Source organism: Athene cunicularia (assembly GCF_003259725.1).
Source record: "Athene cunicularia isolate RWA chromosome 4 unlocalized genomic scaffold, athCun1 chr4_part1, whole genome shotgun sequence".
Classification (NCBI taxonomy): domain Eukaryota; kingdom Metazoa; phylum Chordata; class Aves; order Strigiformes; family Strigidae; genus Athene; species Athene cunicularia.
The window spans coordinates 1220390-1236971 of record NW_020799098.1 but is presented as its reverse complement, the minus strand read 5'-3'; positions in this window follow the sequence as shown (position 1 = coordinate 1236971).

Below are 16582 nucleotides of genomic sequence, written 5' to 3'. Positions count from 1 at the left end.
TAATCATTGATATTATTTGGATCCTGGCTGTAGCCTGACAAAGAAATAGTTCCCCTTAGGCTTCTATCTGCAGGAACACAACTCCAGGTCATTTGGTCTAAGAAAACAGGCACACGAGGTGACCCCAGTTTACTTGTCTACACATGGGTGCCCGCTTGTAGGACAGGCATCCAAGCTCCCACGTGGTCAGTGCAGGGCAGGCAGCGGAGCCTAGGGAGTCATTTTTTAAGTCCTAAAACAGGTGCTTATACCTGCTGTGCTCTTCTTTATCCCATCTGAGCAGATCCGGTGTATGTGGGACCTCATCCATAGAGCCTGTTAATACCAGCATAGAACTTTCTCTGCTTATTTTTAAAAAGCCCCAAAATTTGTAATTGCCCTCTGCAGATTCTGTTTGCCGAACCAAATATCTACAGTGTGTACTTTCTTGGGTTTTAAGCTGCAATTTTTAGTTGCAAAGGCAAAATGCAAGCCCACAATGCAGCCTTAGGAGGGGTTACACATCCACTTATGCTGCAGAGTGTCACCAGCTCCTCATTTATATCCCTGAAAACCCGGCACGGATTGAATGTATAGCTCATCCCCACCTACTGACCCTCACTTTTGTGGTGAATCACTTCGTCTATTCTACCTCAACCTTTTCATGTTCTCACCCGCTCCTTTCAATATAGGAACAAATCTAAAATGGTGATTGATTTTAAAAGTGCGTTTTATTCCCTTTCATGCCTGTTCGGATGTTGCCAGGCTGGTATTTCACACACGCGCGCATTGTCAGAGCCTGTTACCAAGACAGCGTGATGTTGACTTTTGTCTGGCAGGTCACTCCTAGTGTGGGGGTTTATGAATCAACACTTGAGAGGTGTAAAATGTCCATCTTAATTCCTTGAGCTATCTCAGACATCTACAAGCCTGGCTTCCTTGGAAACAAGGCTTAGGTGACTATGCATGCGTCTTTCTGTCTGTTCATCTTCCTAATTTTAAAAGAATAAAGTAATAACTGGCTGATAGCCATTGGGCAGCTTCAACCAAATGTTGTCGATGTCCCAGGCATGGAAGGATTTTTATAGAGTCTGTTAATTAGAGCCTTACAAGACAGCAGGGGACCCAATTAAGAGCTACAGCTCTGTAGGACATCAAGCTTCACTGGTTCTACTTACCGCTGCCCACCCTCTTCACTTACACGGCTCATCACACTTTGTGGGCAAAGCTCACCACGTGCGGAGGCCTCGCTTTCCCAGTATTATGCTCAAGTTAAACCTGAGTTAACTCGAATTACCTGGCAGGCAAAAAGAAGACAAGCCATCCTCTGTGCCCCACTGCAGCTCACTGTTCCCCATCTGCAGCCAGCACGTTTGTCTATGCTTAGTGTTAGGCACAGGACAAACCCCTCTCCAGAAAAAAAAAACAGCTCTGGGAAGAACCGTGCCCCAGTTCATGCTCTCCAAGCAGACTATGAGGCCAAATAGCCAGCTGTCTCCTCAGCAGATAGCCCAAATGGGGCTCATCCCGAGCTGGAACAGGCATTCGGCCCAAACTACAGCCCACAGTGAGAAGGAAGAGGTGGGAGACCTTGGCATGCCTAAGGCTAGCTTTGAGCCTGCTTCAGCAGCTGGTGCAGAGGGTTTGGTGACCTACAGTCTCCTGTCAGATCTAAGAGAGAAGCGCCAGCTCATGGATTTCGGTTCAGGACTGCTGGGCTGAGGACACAGGGTAACCCATGCAAGGGCACTGTTGTGTTGAGCAAGACTTTGCCTTTGTGGGAGATGATACTCTTCCTCTGAGCTCAGACACAGGCTACCACCTTGTCCCATCCATGACCTGCCTGTACCAGCACTACTCTCATCTTCCAGAGTCTTCTTTATTTGAAAAGTTACCCTTTCCACCTCCATCTCCTTCTCAGCTTCTCTTCCATTACATTACCCTTTCCCTATTTGGTTTGCGTTTCTCCTTGACATGCCCACGATATGCCAACACTAACTTCTTGATCTTTCACAGTGACTAACGCTTCCGTTTTGCCAACCATTCTGAATCATTCTGGCTGGTTCAGCACATATCCACAGAACCGACACACATCATTATTCTTGGACGCAAAGTTATATGAAGGAATTGCGTCCCCTCAGGTTGCTTTTCTAGTTGCCATTTTTGGCTACAGAATCGCCCGGAATTTGCATGCAAAAAAAATATGGTAGCCTATGTGTTGTGGGTGTGTTACAGTTTTCAGTAATTTTATCAGCATGATTTTTGTATCTTTCCATCTGTGAAGCAAGATGCCCTTGGCTCATATATTTGTCATCCACTCTACCAAGATTTTAGAAGCTCCTTTGAAATTCTATGCAACCCAAGTTCAAGATTTTCTATTGTAAAACACAGCCTGCTGTGGCTAAACACAGATCTCTAGAAGACCCTGGAATCTCACCTCAGAAAGAGAAGACACTTGCTTTTTGGGTTCATTCACTGCTGAAATGAAGTTCAGTCATAAAGGCCACAATATCCATCAAGAAGCAACCATCAAGAAGCAAGAGGCCAGACTCCGCACAGTGAAGACAAGTAGTAAGCGCACTTGTGTTACAGCGTTTCGCCAAGGACAGTCTTGCCAGTACAGAAGCCAAATGTTTAAAATGAAGTTTCTTTCATGGATGCAAAGCTGAAGAAACTGTTGCCATAGACAGAATATACAGTCCATTGCTGGTTCTTCTTGCTCCAGCGACTCTGTTCATTAAAGGCAGCCCAGGTTTTCCCATTTCCAACACCTGCTTTCAGTTGCTCAGAACTTTTGCCAAACTGTAGTTGTTTGGACAAGAATTTTCTGGGACAAATGTCTCTCTCTCCAGCTGAGATTTTGTGTAAAGTTTCAGATAAAACAGTTCTGTGGTTTTCAGGAATGAGGGGAGGAGAAAAATATGTTGTTTTGCCAGATTAGAAAAAGTTTTGGAGTGTTATAAAATGATCAAGGAGATAGTTATCCCAGGAAAATCCACCTGAACACGCTTAGGAAACCAGCTTTGAAAAATCTGGCTTTTTTAACTTGTGTTCAATGAGATTTATGGCAAATTTGCAGGCATGTTCTGTGACCATGGACGAGTCTGTCTCAGTCCTAAATGTGAACAGCATGTGCTCTGCTGCCTCCTCCTACGGCACAGGGGACATATGTTAGGAGTAAAGGAGGTCAAGACAACTTTCGTGGCCGGTGCCAAGTATGATACGGGCAAGAGCTGACATGAATAGCAGGAGTCTGTCTGCCTCTTCCCAAGGCACCACGGAGGGGTGAGGCACATGTCTCTCATGTAGGAGGACCAAAGGGGTAGGGAGCTTGGGAGGAAGGAGAGAGAAAAGGAAGATGAGCGGGGCAGAAATGGAGTAGGTAACAGAAGAGACCGAGGCAGGAATCGGGGGCTTAAACCTTGGCATTTGGTGTCACAACAGGGTGCCCTGCTTGAGCTCCACCTGCCATTCCAGGAGGGCACAGGTCTCCTGCAGAAGGGGGGACACCTCACATGACTCCGGATGATGACATTTGGGCAGCTCAGTCCTTCTCTAGGAGCAACCAGCTCAGGTGGGTGAGGTAGAAAGGAGGGACGCCTCACGGTAGCCTCGCCCGCGACACAGATCCTTTTGGGACCGGGCCCTCAAGACATGCTGTACCAGTTTTGACCATAGTCTGGTGTCGCCCTGCAAAAGACCGCACAGGCAATCTTACTTCTGGCGTTCCCAGTTTGGGGCAATCCGTTCTCCAAGGTCTGTGCTGTGCGTGCTGTAGGCAGATAGTGTTTGCATTGCCGGAGGACACAGCTCTGTGGATGGTGGGATAACAGGATGGAAGCACTTAACATAGATATATATTGCCTAATTTTCGTTCCAAATTATCCTGATATAACAAGTGCTGGGGGTAATAATGAAAAGCCAATACAGACGTTCTGGCAAAGAGCACGATAGGATTTTGAACATCGCTGGGGAGTTAAAGCCTCCAGCTTCCAGTCTTCTCTGGAAGAGTAATTCAACACCAGCCAATTTCATGAGTCAGCTCCTCAGTTAGTGTCATTTGGTTGGCTCCAGCGACTGGCTTGGCCCTGTGATTCAATGGAAATCAAAATGTGATGCCTGTTTTTCATGAACTTAAACATGACAAAAGGGAAGTGAAACCTGACAGTCAGAAACAAACATTCCGGGCTCAGTTCAGGCAAGAGCCTGACATTTGCAAAACAGTGCGGTATTTTATTTAACGCATTAGAAAAGTATCAAATATTATTAATCACCTTGTTCCATGACTGCAGAGGAAGCTGGAGCAATGAGAGGTTATAATCACCGAAGAGAATGAGGAGAAAGTGCCGAACCACCATCTCTGACGAAATACGCCTTCAAAGCATTTCACCACGGGAAAGTCACAGCGGTGCCAACAAAATGTGGCCTCGTTTAATCTCCTGGAAACAACAGACATGTTTCTTCCTCCGAAACCTTTGAGCTTCCAGCGCTTTGTGGGGTTTAGACCTTTTACTATCACTATTTGAATCTGAGGTCTAAAAAGGAGGGGAAAAAAAAAAAAAAAAAAAAAAGAAGGAGAAGAAAATGCCACACGGAAGTTAAAATAGAAAATATTAGCATGTTCTGTACCAAAACTGGTTGCGTTTCAGAGCTCAGGTTAAGTACTTGTGATCATATTCAGACCCTGAGGACAGATGGATTGTGCCTAGGACAAATCAGATAACGGGTATTTCCTGAGAAATCAGCTTTATTTATTTCATTGGGAGAGGAGGAAAGGAGAATTCAGACCAAGCAGTCATGAAACAAACAAAATTGTATCTAGCGTCAAATGTCTCTGTGTGTGCAAAGTCCAAGGTAGGGCAAAAACCTACCGGAATGTTGGTACCCTTGAAGTCAAGAGCAGAATTCCCACCGGCAGGTTCCTACAGAAGCCAGGTCTCACTCCTCCTGCCCTTTTAGTTACGGGTGAGTGGTGGTGTGCATGACTGTGGGCAGAGGATTGTCACCTCATAGTCCCTTCTAAAACACTTCTCAGGCATTAATGTGTTAAATCATAGAACCATAGAATGGTTTGGGTTGAAGGGACCTTAAAGCCCATCCAGTCCCACCCCCCGGCCATGGGGTCACCTTCCACTAGCCCAGGTTGCCCAAAGCCCCGTCCAACCTGGCCTTGAACCCTTCCAGGGAGGGGGCAGCCACAGCTTCTCTGGGCAGCCTGTGCCAGGGCCTCACCCCCCTCACAGGGAACAATTTCTGCCTTAGATCTGATCTAAATCTCCCTCTGTCAGTTTAACCCCGTTCCCCCTCACCCTATCCCTCCCCCTGATGACGAGTCCCTCCCCCCATTCCTGCAGCCCCTTTCAGCCCTGGGGGGCCACTCTAAGCTCTCCCCGGAGCCTTCTCTTCTCCAGCTGAACCCCCCAACTCTCTCAGCCTGTCCTCACAGGGGGGGACTCCAGCCCCCTGATCTCGAAACATTCCTCTCCATCAGGTCATTATTGTTATGATGGCAAAGCCACCCCCAGCCTTTGGGGCCACCTGGCAACCCCTTCATCCTCTCTACATTACAGCACAGCGACGTTTCCCAGCCTGGTCTCAAAGGGAGTAGCTCTGCTCTTTCCTCCTACTTGGTTTTACTAATACAGGAAACAGCAGTGAAATCAATCTTCCTGGTTCTGGCTCCTCTCTGAGTTAGCACAGGTTGGGAGCTGGGCCAGGGACCGTTCCCAAGAGGCAGCTTGCAGCAAGCCCCCCTGTTTTGAAGGGGAAAGGGTTTATTAACCAGCTGGCCTTGGTGCCCAAGGTCCCGCGCATGTTTAATTCACTAATGTGTGTCGTGTGGGTTGTCTCTGGAGTCCCTGAGCCTCAGGCAGTCCAACTGGGTAAACTCATGGCTGCGGAGCACCTACCTGCATTTCCTCTCTAGAGGTGACCAGAGCATGGAGGGGAGGGATGGAGAGATGATGTATAACCAGGTCTTTTCCCATCAGGGAGCTGAGGAGTGATCAAGGCACAAAATAAACCTAGTCTAATCAGCAGGGACTGAAAGGCTGAGGAGGGAGCGGAGTCCTGACCTGCTGGGAGAGGGATGCACTCCAGATAACTTTGGGTGATTCAGTGTTTGACTGGGAGCTCTAACCTCACTATTCAGCTGGTAGGAGAAGCTGCTAATTCCAGGTGGCAATTCAAAGTACCCAAATATGCAACTGAACTCACTGGATTTTTGTTTCTCGTGGGATCCTGATCCCCCTGAATATCTGAACTGGGTAGTCAGAGCTCACTGCAGCGCTGGTGTACCCAGGCTGAGGAGAGGATCGGGTCAGCGCATGCCCAGGATTTGCCTTGGTATGGAGCTGGGATGGACCCAGGGAGTGGGAGAAGCCAGACTCGGGATTTCCAGAGGATTTCCCAGTTAAAATATAACCTCGGTTAGGTGTGTAGGTACTGTCTAACCTAGATTCTTGCAATCACAGCGGTCAGAGACAAGCGTGAGCACTGCCTCGAGACCTGAAGGCGGAAAGCAAATTTTAAAAAAGAAGACATCAAAACCTTTTCTCTCTTTACAGATCTAGCAATCTGGGGAGTCACCTTTGCGTTCTCTGAACACTGCAGGTCCACAGTTCTGACTGCATCCTCAGGTCTGGGTAGTTTTCCTGGCTGTAGGGAAGGGAATGTTTATTCTTCATGGGAACTCATTGATTTGGTGATTTTTCCTGGGCAGATGTTTAAAGGGCCAGCACTGAAGGAGGTGATCTACCTTTAGAAACGTCTCCATTCAGGAACGTCACTTTTTATTTTTATTTATCTATTGCATCACAATCCTTGAAGCCGACTCAGCTCCTTCTTCTGCTTATTTTTAGTTGTGAACTGGAGCAGTGAAGGAGAAATCAGTGCGAGCTGAGCATGCATTTGTCATCACTAGCTGTCACAACACCAGAGGCACCGTGTCCGTCCCTTGCCTTGCATCCAGCATCGTATCCACCGATTACATCCCACTTCCCTTTAAGAAAAAAAAAAAAAAAAAAAAAGAGAGCTCAAACGAGGAAGTTTACAACATCAACAGGCCACAGCATTATTCCTGCCATCGTTAAATTAACGTCAGGTTCTCTTGTCAGAGGTTTCTATGGAGACATTGCACTGTCCTGGCAGGCAGTTTATGCTTCATGCCAGTTATATTTATTTGTATTTGTCAACGAGTCAGACTGGGCCAAGCCCTGCTCTGTCCATTTGGAGTAACGTAGGGTTCCCGTTGGCTCCGTCCAGCAGAGCTCTGGGCAGCAAGCAAGGAGACACACCGTTGGTTTCTACATTCTTGGAGGGTTAATATAATTCTTTGCAGCTCTTGGCCAAGTCTTCTGCAAAGAGAGGATAGTCCTGGAAGAACATCTGGCTGCAAACCTGGCCCATGAGGGAGTTACATTCGGTCTCGTGCTGGATGCTTTGGGGCCGTGGGATTCACAATGCCACCGAGCGTGCAGTGTTGGAGTTGTTCAGGATGGTTGGACACGTCCCATAGACTGCAAGTGGGATGTCCCAGCTCCAAGACAACCTGTGTGGTTTCTGAATGGCACACCCTGTTAGTGGCTGCCTGCAAACCACCGTGTTACATCCCAGTTTTAGAGCACTAGTAATTTCTCAACTCCTACACTTATTTATAGCTGGGTGTAAACTACATAACTGATGCTAATGGCTGTAATCATTAACTGAAGTGGACTTCCACACGAAAGCACTCATCAACTAGGCCCAGCTGGCATCACCAGCTTCAGGGGATGGTGGGAACAGGGCGAGCATCGGGGAAGGCTTGGGGGCCCAGAGAGAGCTGAAGGCTAAAGCAGAGAATTGAGACAAGAGGAGGTTCATGGTCTGAACCTGCAGAGTAAGGAGTGTCCTGGGGCCACCACTCTGTTCCCTGCAGCTTCTTGACAGAGATCACAGGAATATTTACTGATGTAAATCTATGAGTGCACAGGACTGACAGCTACTGTCTTCTCCTGTCTGTCCATCTCCCCACCCTGCTGCTGACAAATGCAAAGCCAGGTGAGGGGAAAGAGTAGGGAATGGAGGCAGGGGTGGGTGCAAGCTGGAGTCAGGGGACATCCGTCAGGAGTACAACCAGTGGGCAAATAAAATATTCAGAGTCCAGGACGTGAGCCACCTTGCAGGAAGCTCTCCATGATGTCCTCATCCTGCAGACTCCTGCATCAAGGTGGAACACTGAGCGTAGCTCAAAGTCCTCTTCCACCAGAACCAGGGGAACAAAAAGACCCTTCTGTTAACTTCGGAGAGGAGCTGAAATCAAAGGCACGAACACCCGGGGAGGACCCCTGTGAAACTGTCTCAAGATGCTTCCCATTTCAGACTCGCAGGCTACATGAGTAAATGCTCTCCCTGAAGTGTGGCATCGTGATGATTCGTATGTTTCTAGGAAGGTTTCAACCCCTGTCCTGCACTTCCCAGATCAGACGGATGCTCATATAGAGCTTCCTCACCATGTTGTTTAAGGATTGGTTCCCAGCTCCAGCTGATCCTAGTAAAAAGGCAATGTGTGGCCCAGAAAACATGGGCCAGCCACTGGCATGGCGTTCTCCTCTGTGCTCTGCACCCATAAATTTCCAGGTTCCTCTAGAACGAGCTGCTCTGGCTTGTCCCCTGTGCCCAAGGCTCTGCTCTGAGCCTGATCGAGTGGGGATGCGTTGACTCTTTCCCGTACTGGGCTCATGCAGAAAGGGTTGACCCAGCTGTTGTGTTTGAGTGCAAATACAGCTAGATGCGAGACAGCCAGTGCATTCCCCTCAACACACTCTGGTACACCTTGGCCACTCTAGTCCACATTGATCCCTGAAGGACAACCCTTGGATCGGAGAATTATCCTCTTCACAGGAACAAAGAGGACTCCGACACATCGCCAAGCTGGATGGTGCACCAAATCCCAGATGCTGCCGAGCGTGTGACCTCGGCAGGAGATGCTGGACTGTCCCAAAACAACCCAGGGAAGCATCCTTCCTCCTGCACCATAGCGATGGGATGACGATGTTGGAGCAGGAACACAGGGTCAGTCACTCTAAGTCAAGCTTAAGACCAATCTAGCAGGGAATTCACCCCTTGACAGTGGCCACTGAGGGATGCCTAGAGGGAGGTACGAGGGGGCATCCATCTGTGCTCATACGCCCGTGGTGTGTCCCTCCAGGTTCTGGCAATCTGTAGCAATTGGCTGCAAAATGCATCTTGAGACATTTTTAAGAGTAAGTAAAATGAACGTTCTCCCATGGTATTTTGGGGTAAAAAATACGCTCTGGCATATGTGTTTTAGAGTGACAGTTTTCCCATTTATATACCTGGGTAGGGCAGCCTGATTCCTGCAAATGAGACGGCAAATTCTGTTCCTCTCATAGCTGAACTATATAATAGATATAACTTGTATTAATTTACATACCATACTATATTTAATAATTTTCCTAATTATATGCTGAGAGACCAGAGCACTTAATTTGAAGAGTTCCATGAATTTCCACGCACTTCCAACCTTTGACATGAAAATCATTAAGTTTTATTAACATAATTAATACTAATGAAAAAAAAAAAAAAAAAAAAAAAAAAAAAAAAGGACTGCTATCATTTCACTCTTGTATTTTGGATATGAGTCGAGATCACGATACTGTAACCACAAGCAACAAATCAGGATTTGATAGATGAATTTGCCTTCGTTAGCAGCTGACGGTGACAGCCTTTAAATTTACTTGGGAGGAAGAATTGATGGCATAGAAAGCTGACTTTGGAGGCTGATGGTTTTATTTCATGGAGAGGAGAGTTAATAAATCTTCGTGCTGCTCTGATTAATGATTCTGGAGAGCGTGTCTCTGGATTCTTGGAAACTTTCCTGAAAAGGCGCAGTGAGCCGGTCAAGGAAGCAAATAACACTCACAAATGAAAAGCTGACGGATAAATTCATCTCCGAGCAGGCATCGGGCCAGGCGTGTGTCCCCCTCTCTTTGCAATCGGAGGGGTAAGTAATTGAGCATGGTTCATGGGCACGATTGGCAGTGGATGGTTAGAAAAGTAACACAGGCTGCAGGGAGCGTGGATTTAGCCCCAATCTCGGCAACAGGCTCTCTGCAACATCCTTGGCCAATTCACTTAGCTTGCATTGGCACGTACAAAAATTGCCCTCTTAACTTTGAGTGTCTTAGGAAGTCCCCTGCCCATTCCCAGGGTTGATCCCTGTTCCCAGTAATCCCTGTGGGCACTGGGAAACTGGGTCTCGAAACCGGCTGGGGGCCTGGGGAGGGAGGGATGGGTGGAGGCGAAGCAACCTCGAGGCTTTCTTCCTTTCCCTGGGCAAGGAAACGCTCTCCTCCCTCTCCAGCCAGCTTAGCTTTTCTTCCCTCTCCTTCTCGAAGGGGATTTTATTCTAATGGTTTGTTAATGAACGCCTTTATCTGATCGCAAGGCAGCTCTCTTTCGGGTTGACAACACCCGCTGGTAAAGAGGCCAACTTTTGGTTACGTCTCGCTCAGGACAGGTGTCCCCGGCACACCTCCGCCATACCGCTTGCACAGGCGGAGCCCCGAGGCTGCCGGGTGCCGTGCGAGCCTCTGCTTGCCCTAACGAAACCTGCCCCAGCCGCAGAACACAAACAACCCGCTCGCTTTCCATCTGCGATGGGGCTCGAGAGCTCCTCCAGCCTAATGAGGATGGAGCCTAACGATGCTCAGGGCTCATTTCGGAGCTTGAGCTCCTCTTCAAACCCTCCCAGAAACTCAAAAGTCCAAATGGTTTGCTTCAGGCTTTTTCTAAAGAAAACAGCCCAATAATTTATTTTTAAAAATGCTTTATTTTAAAATATACACAATTTTTTAGAGGTGGTTAAAACCATTGTGCGAGCAAGTGGAGAAAGACTTATTTGGGGCTCAATGAATCATTTCATTCAAACTGGAAGGCAAGCTTGCTTGGAAATGTTTGCAGCTTCCCAGTCAATACATGAAGGCAGACAAAAAAAAAAAAAAAAAAAAAAAAAAAAAAAAACCCCACAACCCCACAACGTGAATTTGGAAAGAAGTTGAGAAAATTGTCCCCTCCTGCTTTATTACTTTATTACAGCCAAATCGTTTTGTTGTTGACAGCCTCGGCCTCAGCCCTGTGCTTGTTCTGAGCCCAATTAATCTTCCTGCCCCTGACCAACGCATGCAAAAGCGCATGCTAAAAATATTGTGATTAGGACGCGTGATGAGGGAGAGAATAGAAATATCACTTCTGCTCTCCGCCGGCTTCTCTGAGAGCTCACAGCGTTAGCACTTTAGTATTGGGTTTGATTTTATTATTCGGGGGGCTGGGGGGAGCAGGAGATGAGGTTATTTCTGACTATAGACTATTTTTAGGAGGCGATGCGATCACAGGCGCTGCAGCGACCTCTCCACTTTGGCAAGCTGCTCTGCCGTCCCCGTATGCAGTCACTCCCAGGCTGTAATTCCCTTCGGCTAAACTGCAGATAGTAGCCAAATTGGAGGGATTTTACCCCAAAGCTCAGCTGCTTGTGATAAGAAAGCGAGGATGCAGGTGAAGCAATCCGTAAATTTTAAGGGCAGGAAGAGCTGTCATCGCTAGCTGAGCACCTGGAGAATATGGTGATGTGCAGCAACATAAAACCTGGAGCGAGATAGCCATCCGCCCCGACCTCCCGCCGTGCCCAGGCTCTGAAATTCCAGCCAGCGATCCCTCCCTTGTGACTGGTAATTAAAAAAAAAAAAAATTTAAAAAATATCCCCTTTTGGCAGGCATTTCGTAGAGCCTCACGTGCTGCTTAAATCCACTGAGGCTGCCTGGGGAAAGATGCTCTTCAGTAAAGATCCCCAGAGCATCCCTTCGCCACGGCCCCAGGGCTGGTGGCCCGGCTGGAGGTGATGGTGATCCCCTTCTCAACCTCTCCGGGTTGTCTCCTCTGTCACCCGAGCATCCTCTCTACGGCGCCAGGAATAGGTACGCAGCAGAGACAGCACCGCTGGTCGCGTGCCAGTTGCCATGGAAATGCAGAGCGACGTATTCTAGAAGTTTTCCTGGAAGGGGAGATAGTTGGAGTGATCAAAGAGGGAGATGGAGGGCACAGAGATGAGAGCCAGCGGCTGGGTTGTGGCCCATCGATGTGCCATCGCCAGTGGCCATCCCCAGAGGAATCGCTGCCGAGCCGCATCGTGCCATCCGACCCCGGCGAAGCCCCTTGCCAGCTTCAAGATTTTGAGTTGCTGCTCCCTCCTCCATCTCCAGAGGCCTGATGGAGGGAGGTTTTGGGTGGCTTTATAAAAGAATCGGGGCTTTGCGGTTGGCTTGTGGTGTGGGTTTTTTTGGTGGGGGTGGTTTAAAAGAGGCACTCTGCCTCCTGAAGATGGGAGCCGCGGAACGTCACGCAGGGTTTTGTGCGAGTGCGGGGTGGTACCGGCAGGTCCTGCGCACCCAAAGAGCAGCTCATGAGCTGTGGGTGCTGGCAGGGCAGCTGCCCCTGTGGGTGGCCACCTCTGTCCCTGCCCCTAACGCCACAAGGGGAAGCAGCAGCACTTCCCAGGGGAGATTCTTTCAAATACTCAGTTCCCTCTGCTGCTCAGCCCCATCTGCAGAGCAAACCTGAACCACAAGCGGAAAATCCAAGTGATGCTGTTGGCCTTGAGAGATGGAAATGCTGGGAAGAAAGGGGAAGCGGGGCAGTGCTGCAGGGTTGTTGTCTTTTCCCCAGCTTCCAGGAAAAAAAAAATAAATAAAACACTTCTGAATCACAGAAGCATCTTCCTGAATATTGAGAACCCACAGTTCAGAGTCAATGGAGCCGCTTTCTCATCTTGGAAGAGGCTGGCGTTCCCGGCAGGGAATTTCCCAGTTATACCCATCACCACAGAGAGGTTTTGGTCACTGGGAGGAGGGAATTCGTCGTCTCGTGTGAGCAGCCCACAGATTTATTGCACACACACCCTTTTTCTCCGAGGCTCTTCTGAAGCTGCAAGCGTGGAGGCGGTGGGCACGCTCCAAACAAACAGAAAGAGAGATTTCTTCACCTAAAACTTAAATCATCTCACAGCATAGGGGAAACTAAGGGTTCATAAAGGAATCAACAGTGGAAAAATCCACCAAGGACTATTAAATATAGGGCTTTAGGTTGAATGCAGGAGGTACATGAGCCGTGAATACTTGGAGCTTGGAGAAGACATGTGGAAATTATACTTTTCCCTACATATCTGTCAAGTTTGAGCACATGGGCCCAAGTTTGGCTGCCAGCGTAGTACTGCCACGAACCAATACTCAGCCCATCCTTTCGGAAGAATGAATTCCAGCCACAGGTCAGTGCTGCCCATCTCTGCCCTTGCCAGCGGCTCCGGGGCTGCCTCCTCTCGCCCTGCCTGCATGAGGCGGTGGGGAAAGTGCTCCCCAGATCTTCCCCCTGCTCCTTGCTGGCTCGTGTCAAGGCAAGACAGGAGGAAGAGGATGATTTGCCTCCTTTCCTCAGGAATTTGTCCCTTAAACAGGGCTGGGAGTCCCAAGAGCATCCAAAGCCCCTGCCAAAATCTCCCCACACTATAAGACCCCAAACCAAGCTCCCAGAGCTAAAAAACAGGGGAGAAACAGGGAACAAAGCCAAGAATTAAGGCTTGTTTCCATGCTATAACCCCAACTGGGAGCACAGACTGGGAAACTGGAGAGGAAGGAAGGCTGATGTGGCATTGAAAGGGGTTGCCTGCGGTGCGGTGGGGTGGTCAGCAGGAGGGTGGACCCCGGGACCAAGCTGGCCCCTGGCTCGGCGGGGGAAACATCTGGGTGGATCAGCAGGAGCCAGCGAGGAGCTCGCCAAGCAAACGCTGGCCCTGGCTGGAGGAAGTGAGCAGGCACCCGGGGACGGTGGCTTGTGCCAGCCGGTTCCAGATGGCAGGTGACTGGGGGAGCCCCGGGCTGGCAGCCTGCGCGCTGCGGCACACTTGGAGGGCTGCAATCCTGGGCGAGCTTGGGGGCGAGCTTGGGGCTGAGCAACCTGTGCCCTGCCAGAAAGCTCAGAGATGCCTTGTGGGCTCACAACAACAACGGAGCAAAATTGCCTCTTCCTTTGGGGTCGTTATTTGCCACCCCAAGGATGCTCCCACTGCACAGAGGGTGCATGGAGGGAGCAGGAGCCCGAAGCCCTTCTGCTTGGGTAAACCTTTGCTGTGAGATGTCCTGTGGACTCACACAGGGCTGCCACAGCGGCTTTCCAAACCGCTTCAGCTCTTAAAAACCTTAAGCAAAGCTTCCTGCAGCATCTCAAGAACCGGAGGAAGAGAGAGGACCCAAAACCTGAAGCAGAGCCTGAGCTCTGGTACCTCCCCGGGGTGCCCATGTGCGGCAGGGGGGGACCTGGCCACTGCAGGGATTTCCTCTCTGTGTTTTTATGACGACACATTTCACCCCAGGAAGGCAATCCCGCCTCCTCGCCAGCCAAGTGCCCCTTCTGGGAAGGGAAACGCTGTGCCAGCACCTGATCCCAGAGCTTGGCTTTAGTTTCAGTCACGTTTTCCCATTACCTCATGCGTGGTGTCACCTCCACGGTCGGAGCTAACACAGCCACACTCCTCCCGTGGAAACTGCCATCCAAGAGGGTCACTTGAGACTGTTTTTTTTAATATAAGTGGGTCTCTGTTTATCTCACGCTTAAAAGAAAAAAAACATTCATCAAGAGGAAGAGGACACATTAGACAGTGCCTATACAGCCACCCCTGTACAGTCAGCAGCGCTCTCCCAGGCAGTCGAGGCATATAGAAACCACGTGATAATTGTTTATTTTCTTATCTGGGGAACTGAAATGTCACCACTATTTTGGGGTCATGTCTGAGGATGAAGAGAAGTTTATGAGAGCTGCCTCTGCCCCATGGCAGTAGCAGGGGACCTTCCCATGGCATCACATAAAAAGTGTGACAGTTTATTCCATCTCCAGGAGAAAAGAAGAGCTGTTTGTCCTGGCAGCAGTTCACCCAGGGATGTGCATGGCAGCGAGAGCAAGGATCTGGACTCCAGCTTAGAGACTGGAGGCCCTACACACCCTAAAGCCCAACATCCCAGTTAAAATGTGGTACAGCCCGATAGCATAAGAGCAGCCAAGGTCCGATGGGTCCCTCTAATGCAGCCAAGGAGAGAACAAGGACCCTGAGTTCCATCCCTTGGTCGTATCCCACTGTCATCGAGCACATCCCCTAAGCAGCGGGTTGGGGTTGTGTTTAGTAGCCACAGATGGACTGTTCTGAATCTGTTTATCATCTTGGTCCCCGTGAAGTCCTGAAGCACCGAGTTCCAGTTTCATCGAGCACTGCAGGGCTAAGTGTTGCCTTTGGTTTGCCCAAAACCCTCTTTCTGGCCATTGCACTGGGCTCCCCGCAGCTCCTGTGAGATGAGAAACGGTGAATAACTGGATCCCACTCACCATTTCCACACTCTGATAGTTTTCCGGATCTCTCTCCATCCCCTCTTTTATTTCCAACCTGAACCTTACAGCTCATTCCCTGACACTCCCTGAATCACCAGCCGGGCTTAATGCTTCTTTGCACCTCTTCGCCAGCGAGCTGGGTGCATGTTGCAGAGGCAACGATGAACAGCCTGTCCCCAACGTGGGGAATTGCTGCTTGACACATTTCGGAGCGATTTGCCCAAGGTAACGCAGTGAGTCACTGCTGGAGCCAGCAATAGCGCTGGGGCAGGGCCCTGCTTCAGCCACTGCACCCCGGCTCCAGCCTCATGTGGCCCTGAGGACTCGGATGTGGGCACCGCTGCATGTCCCCAAAGGAGCTGGCCTTCCAGCAAGGGCTGTGAGCACACGGAGGCAGGGAAAACACACAGATCGGGGGGCTGGAGAGAGGTCCCCTCCTCCTTTCTAGCTCCTCTGCACCCCATAGCTTTCTCCTGCAGACCCCGGTGCGGAGGTAACCTCCTCATCAGCCGCCTTGCACTGTGAAACGGCGGGTTTGGACCTGTAAATATTTCTAGAGGTGTGTTTTATAGTGGGGTCTGAACCCAACAGCCAGAGAAAACCTTCCCCTCTCCATCCGAACCGCCGGTGCGGGATGCTGGTGGTGATGCGCTTGCCAAAGCATCGCCGCGCATCCAGGATCAGCTTCCGAATGGATGTTGGAAATTTAGAAATCTCCAGACAACAAAGCGGGGAAAGCAACAACCTCCAGCCTTGCTTCGTCGGAGGCTTCACCCCACCGCAGCGACTGGGGGGGTCGGGAGAATGCTCAGGGCGCTGCGGAGGGGGTGGAAGCACTTGCCAAGATCCTTCCAAATCATGGCTCGTGTTGAGTCCGCTCTTCAAACATCCCCCCGCAATGAGCCGGTGGGATTCGCAGGATGGATCTGCCCTCTCCCAGCCCAAATCCGTGCCCGTGGCACGCTGGCCTGGGTGGGAGCCATGAACTCGGATGACTGAAACGCGGCGAGGGATCTGGCCGCAGCGTTTGCCTTCTCTTTTTGGCCGCTTGCTCAATCGCAGGAGGAGCCGGGATCCACTTCACGGCTCCAAATCAAAGCAAACACGAAATGCCAGCAGAAAGTATTGCAAAATCAGGCACGGAAAAAAGGGGAGGGAAAGCGGCCGGGGGGGGGG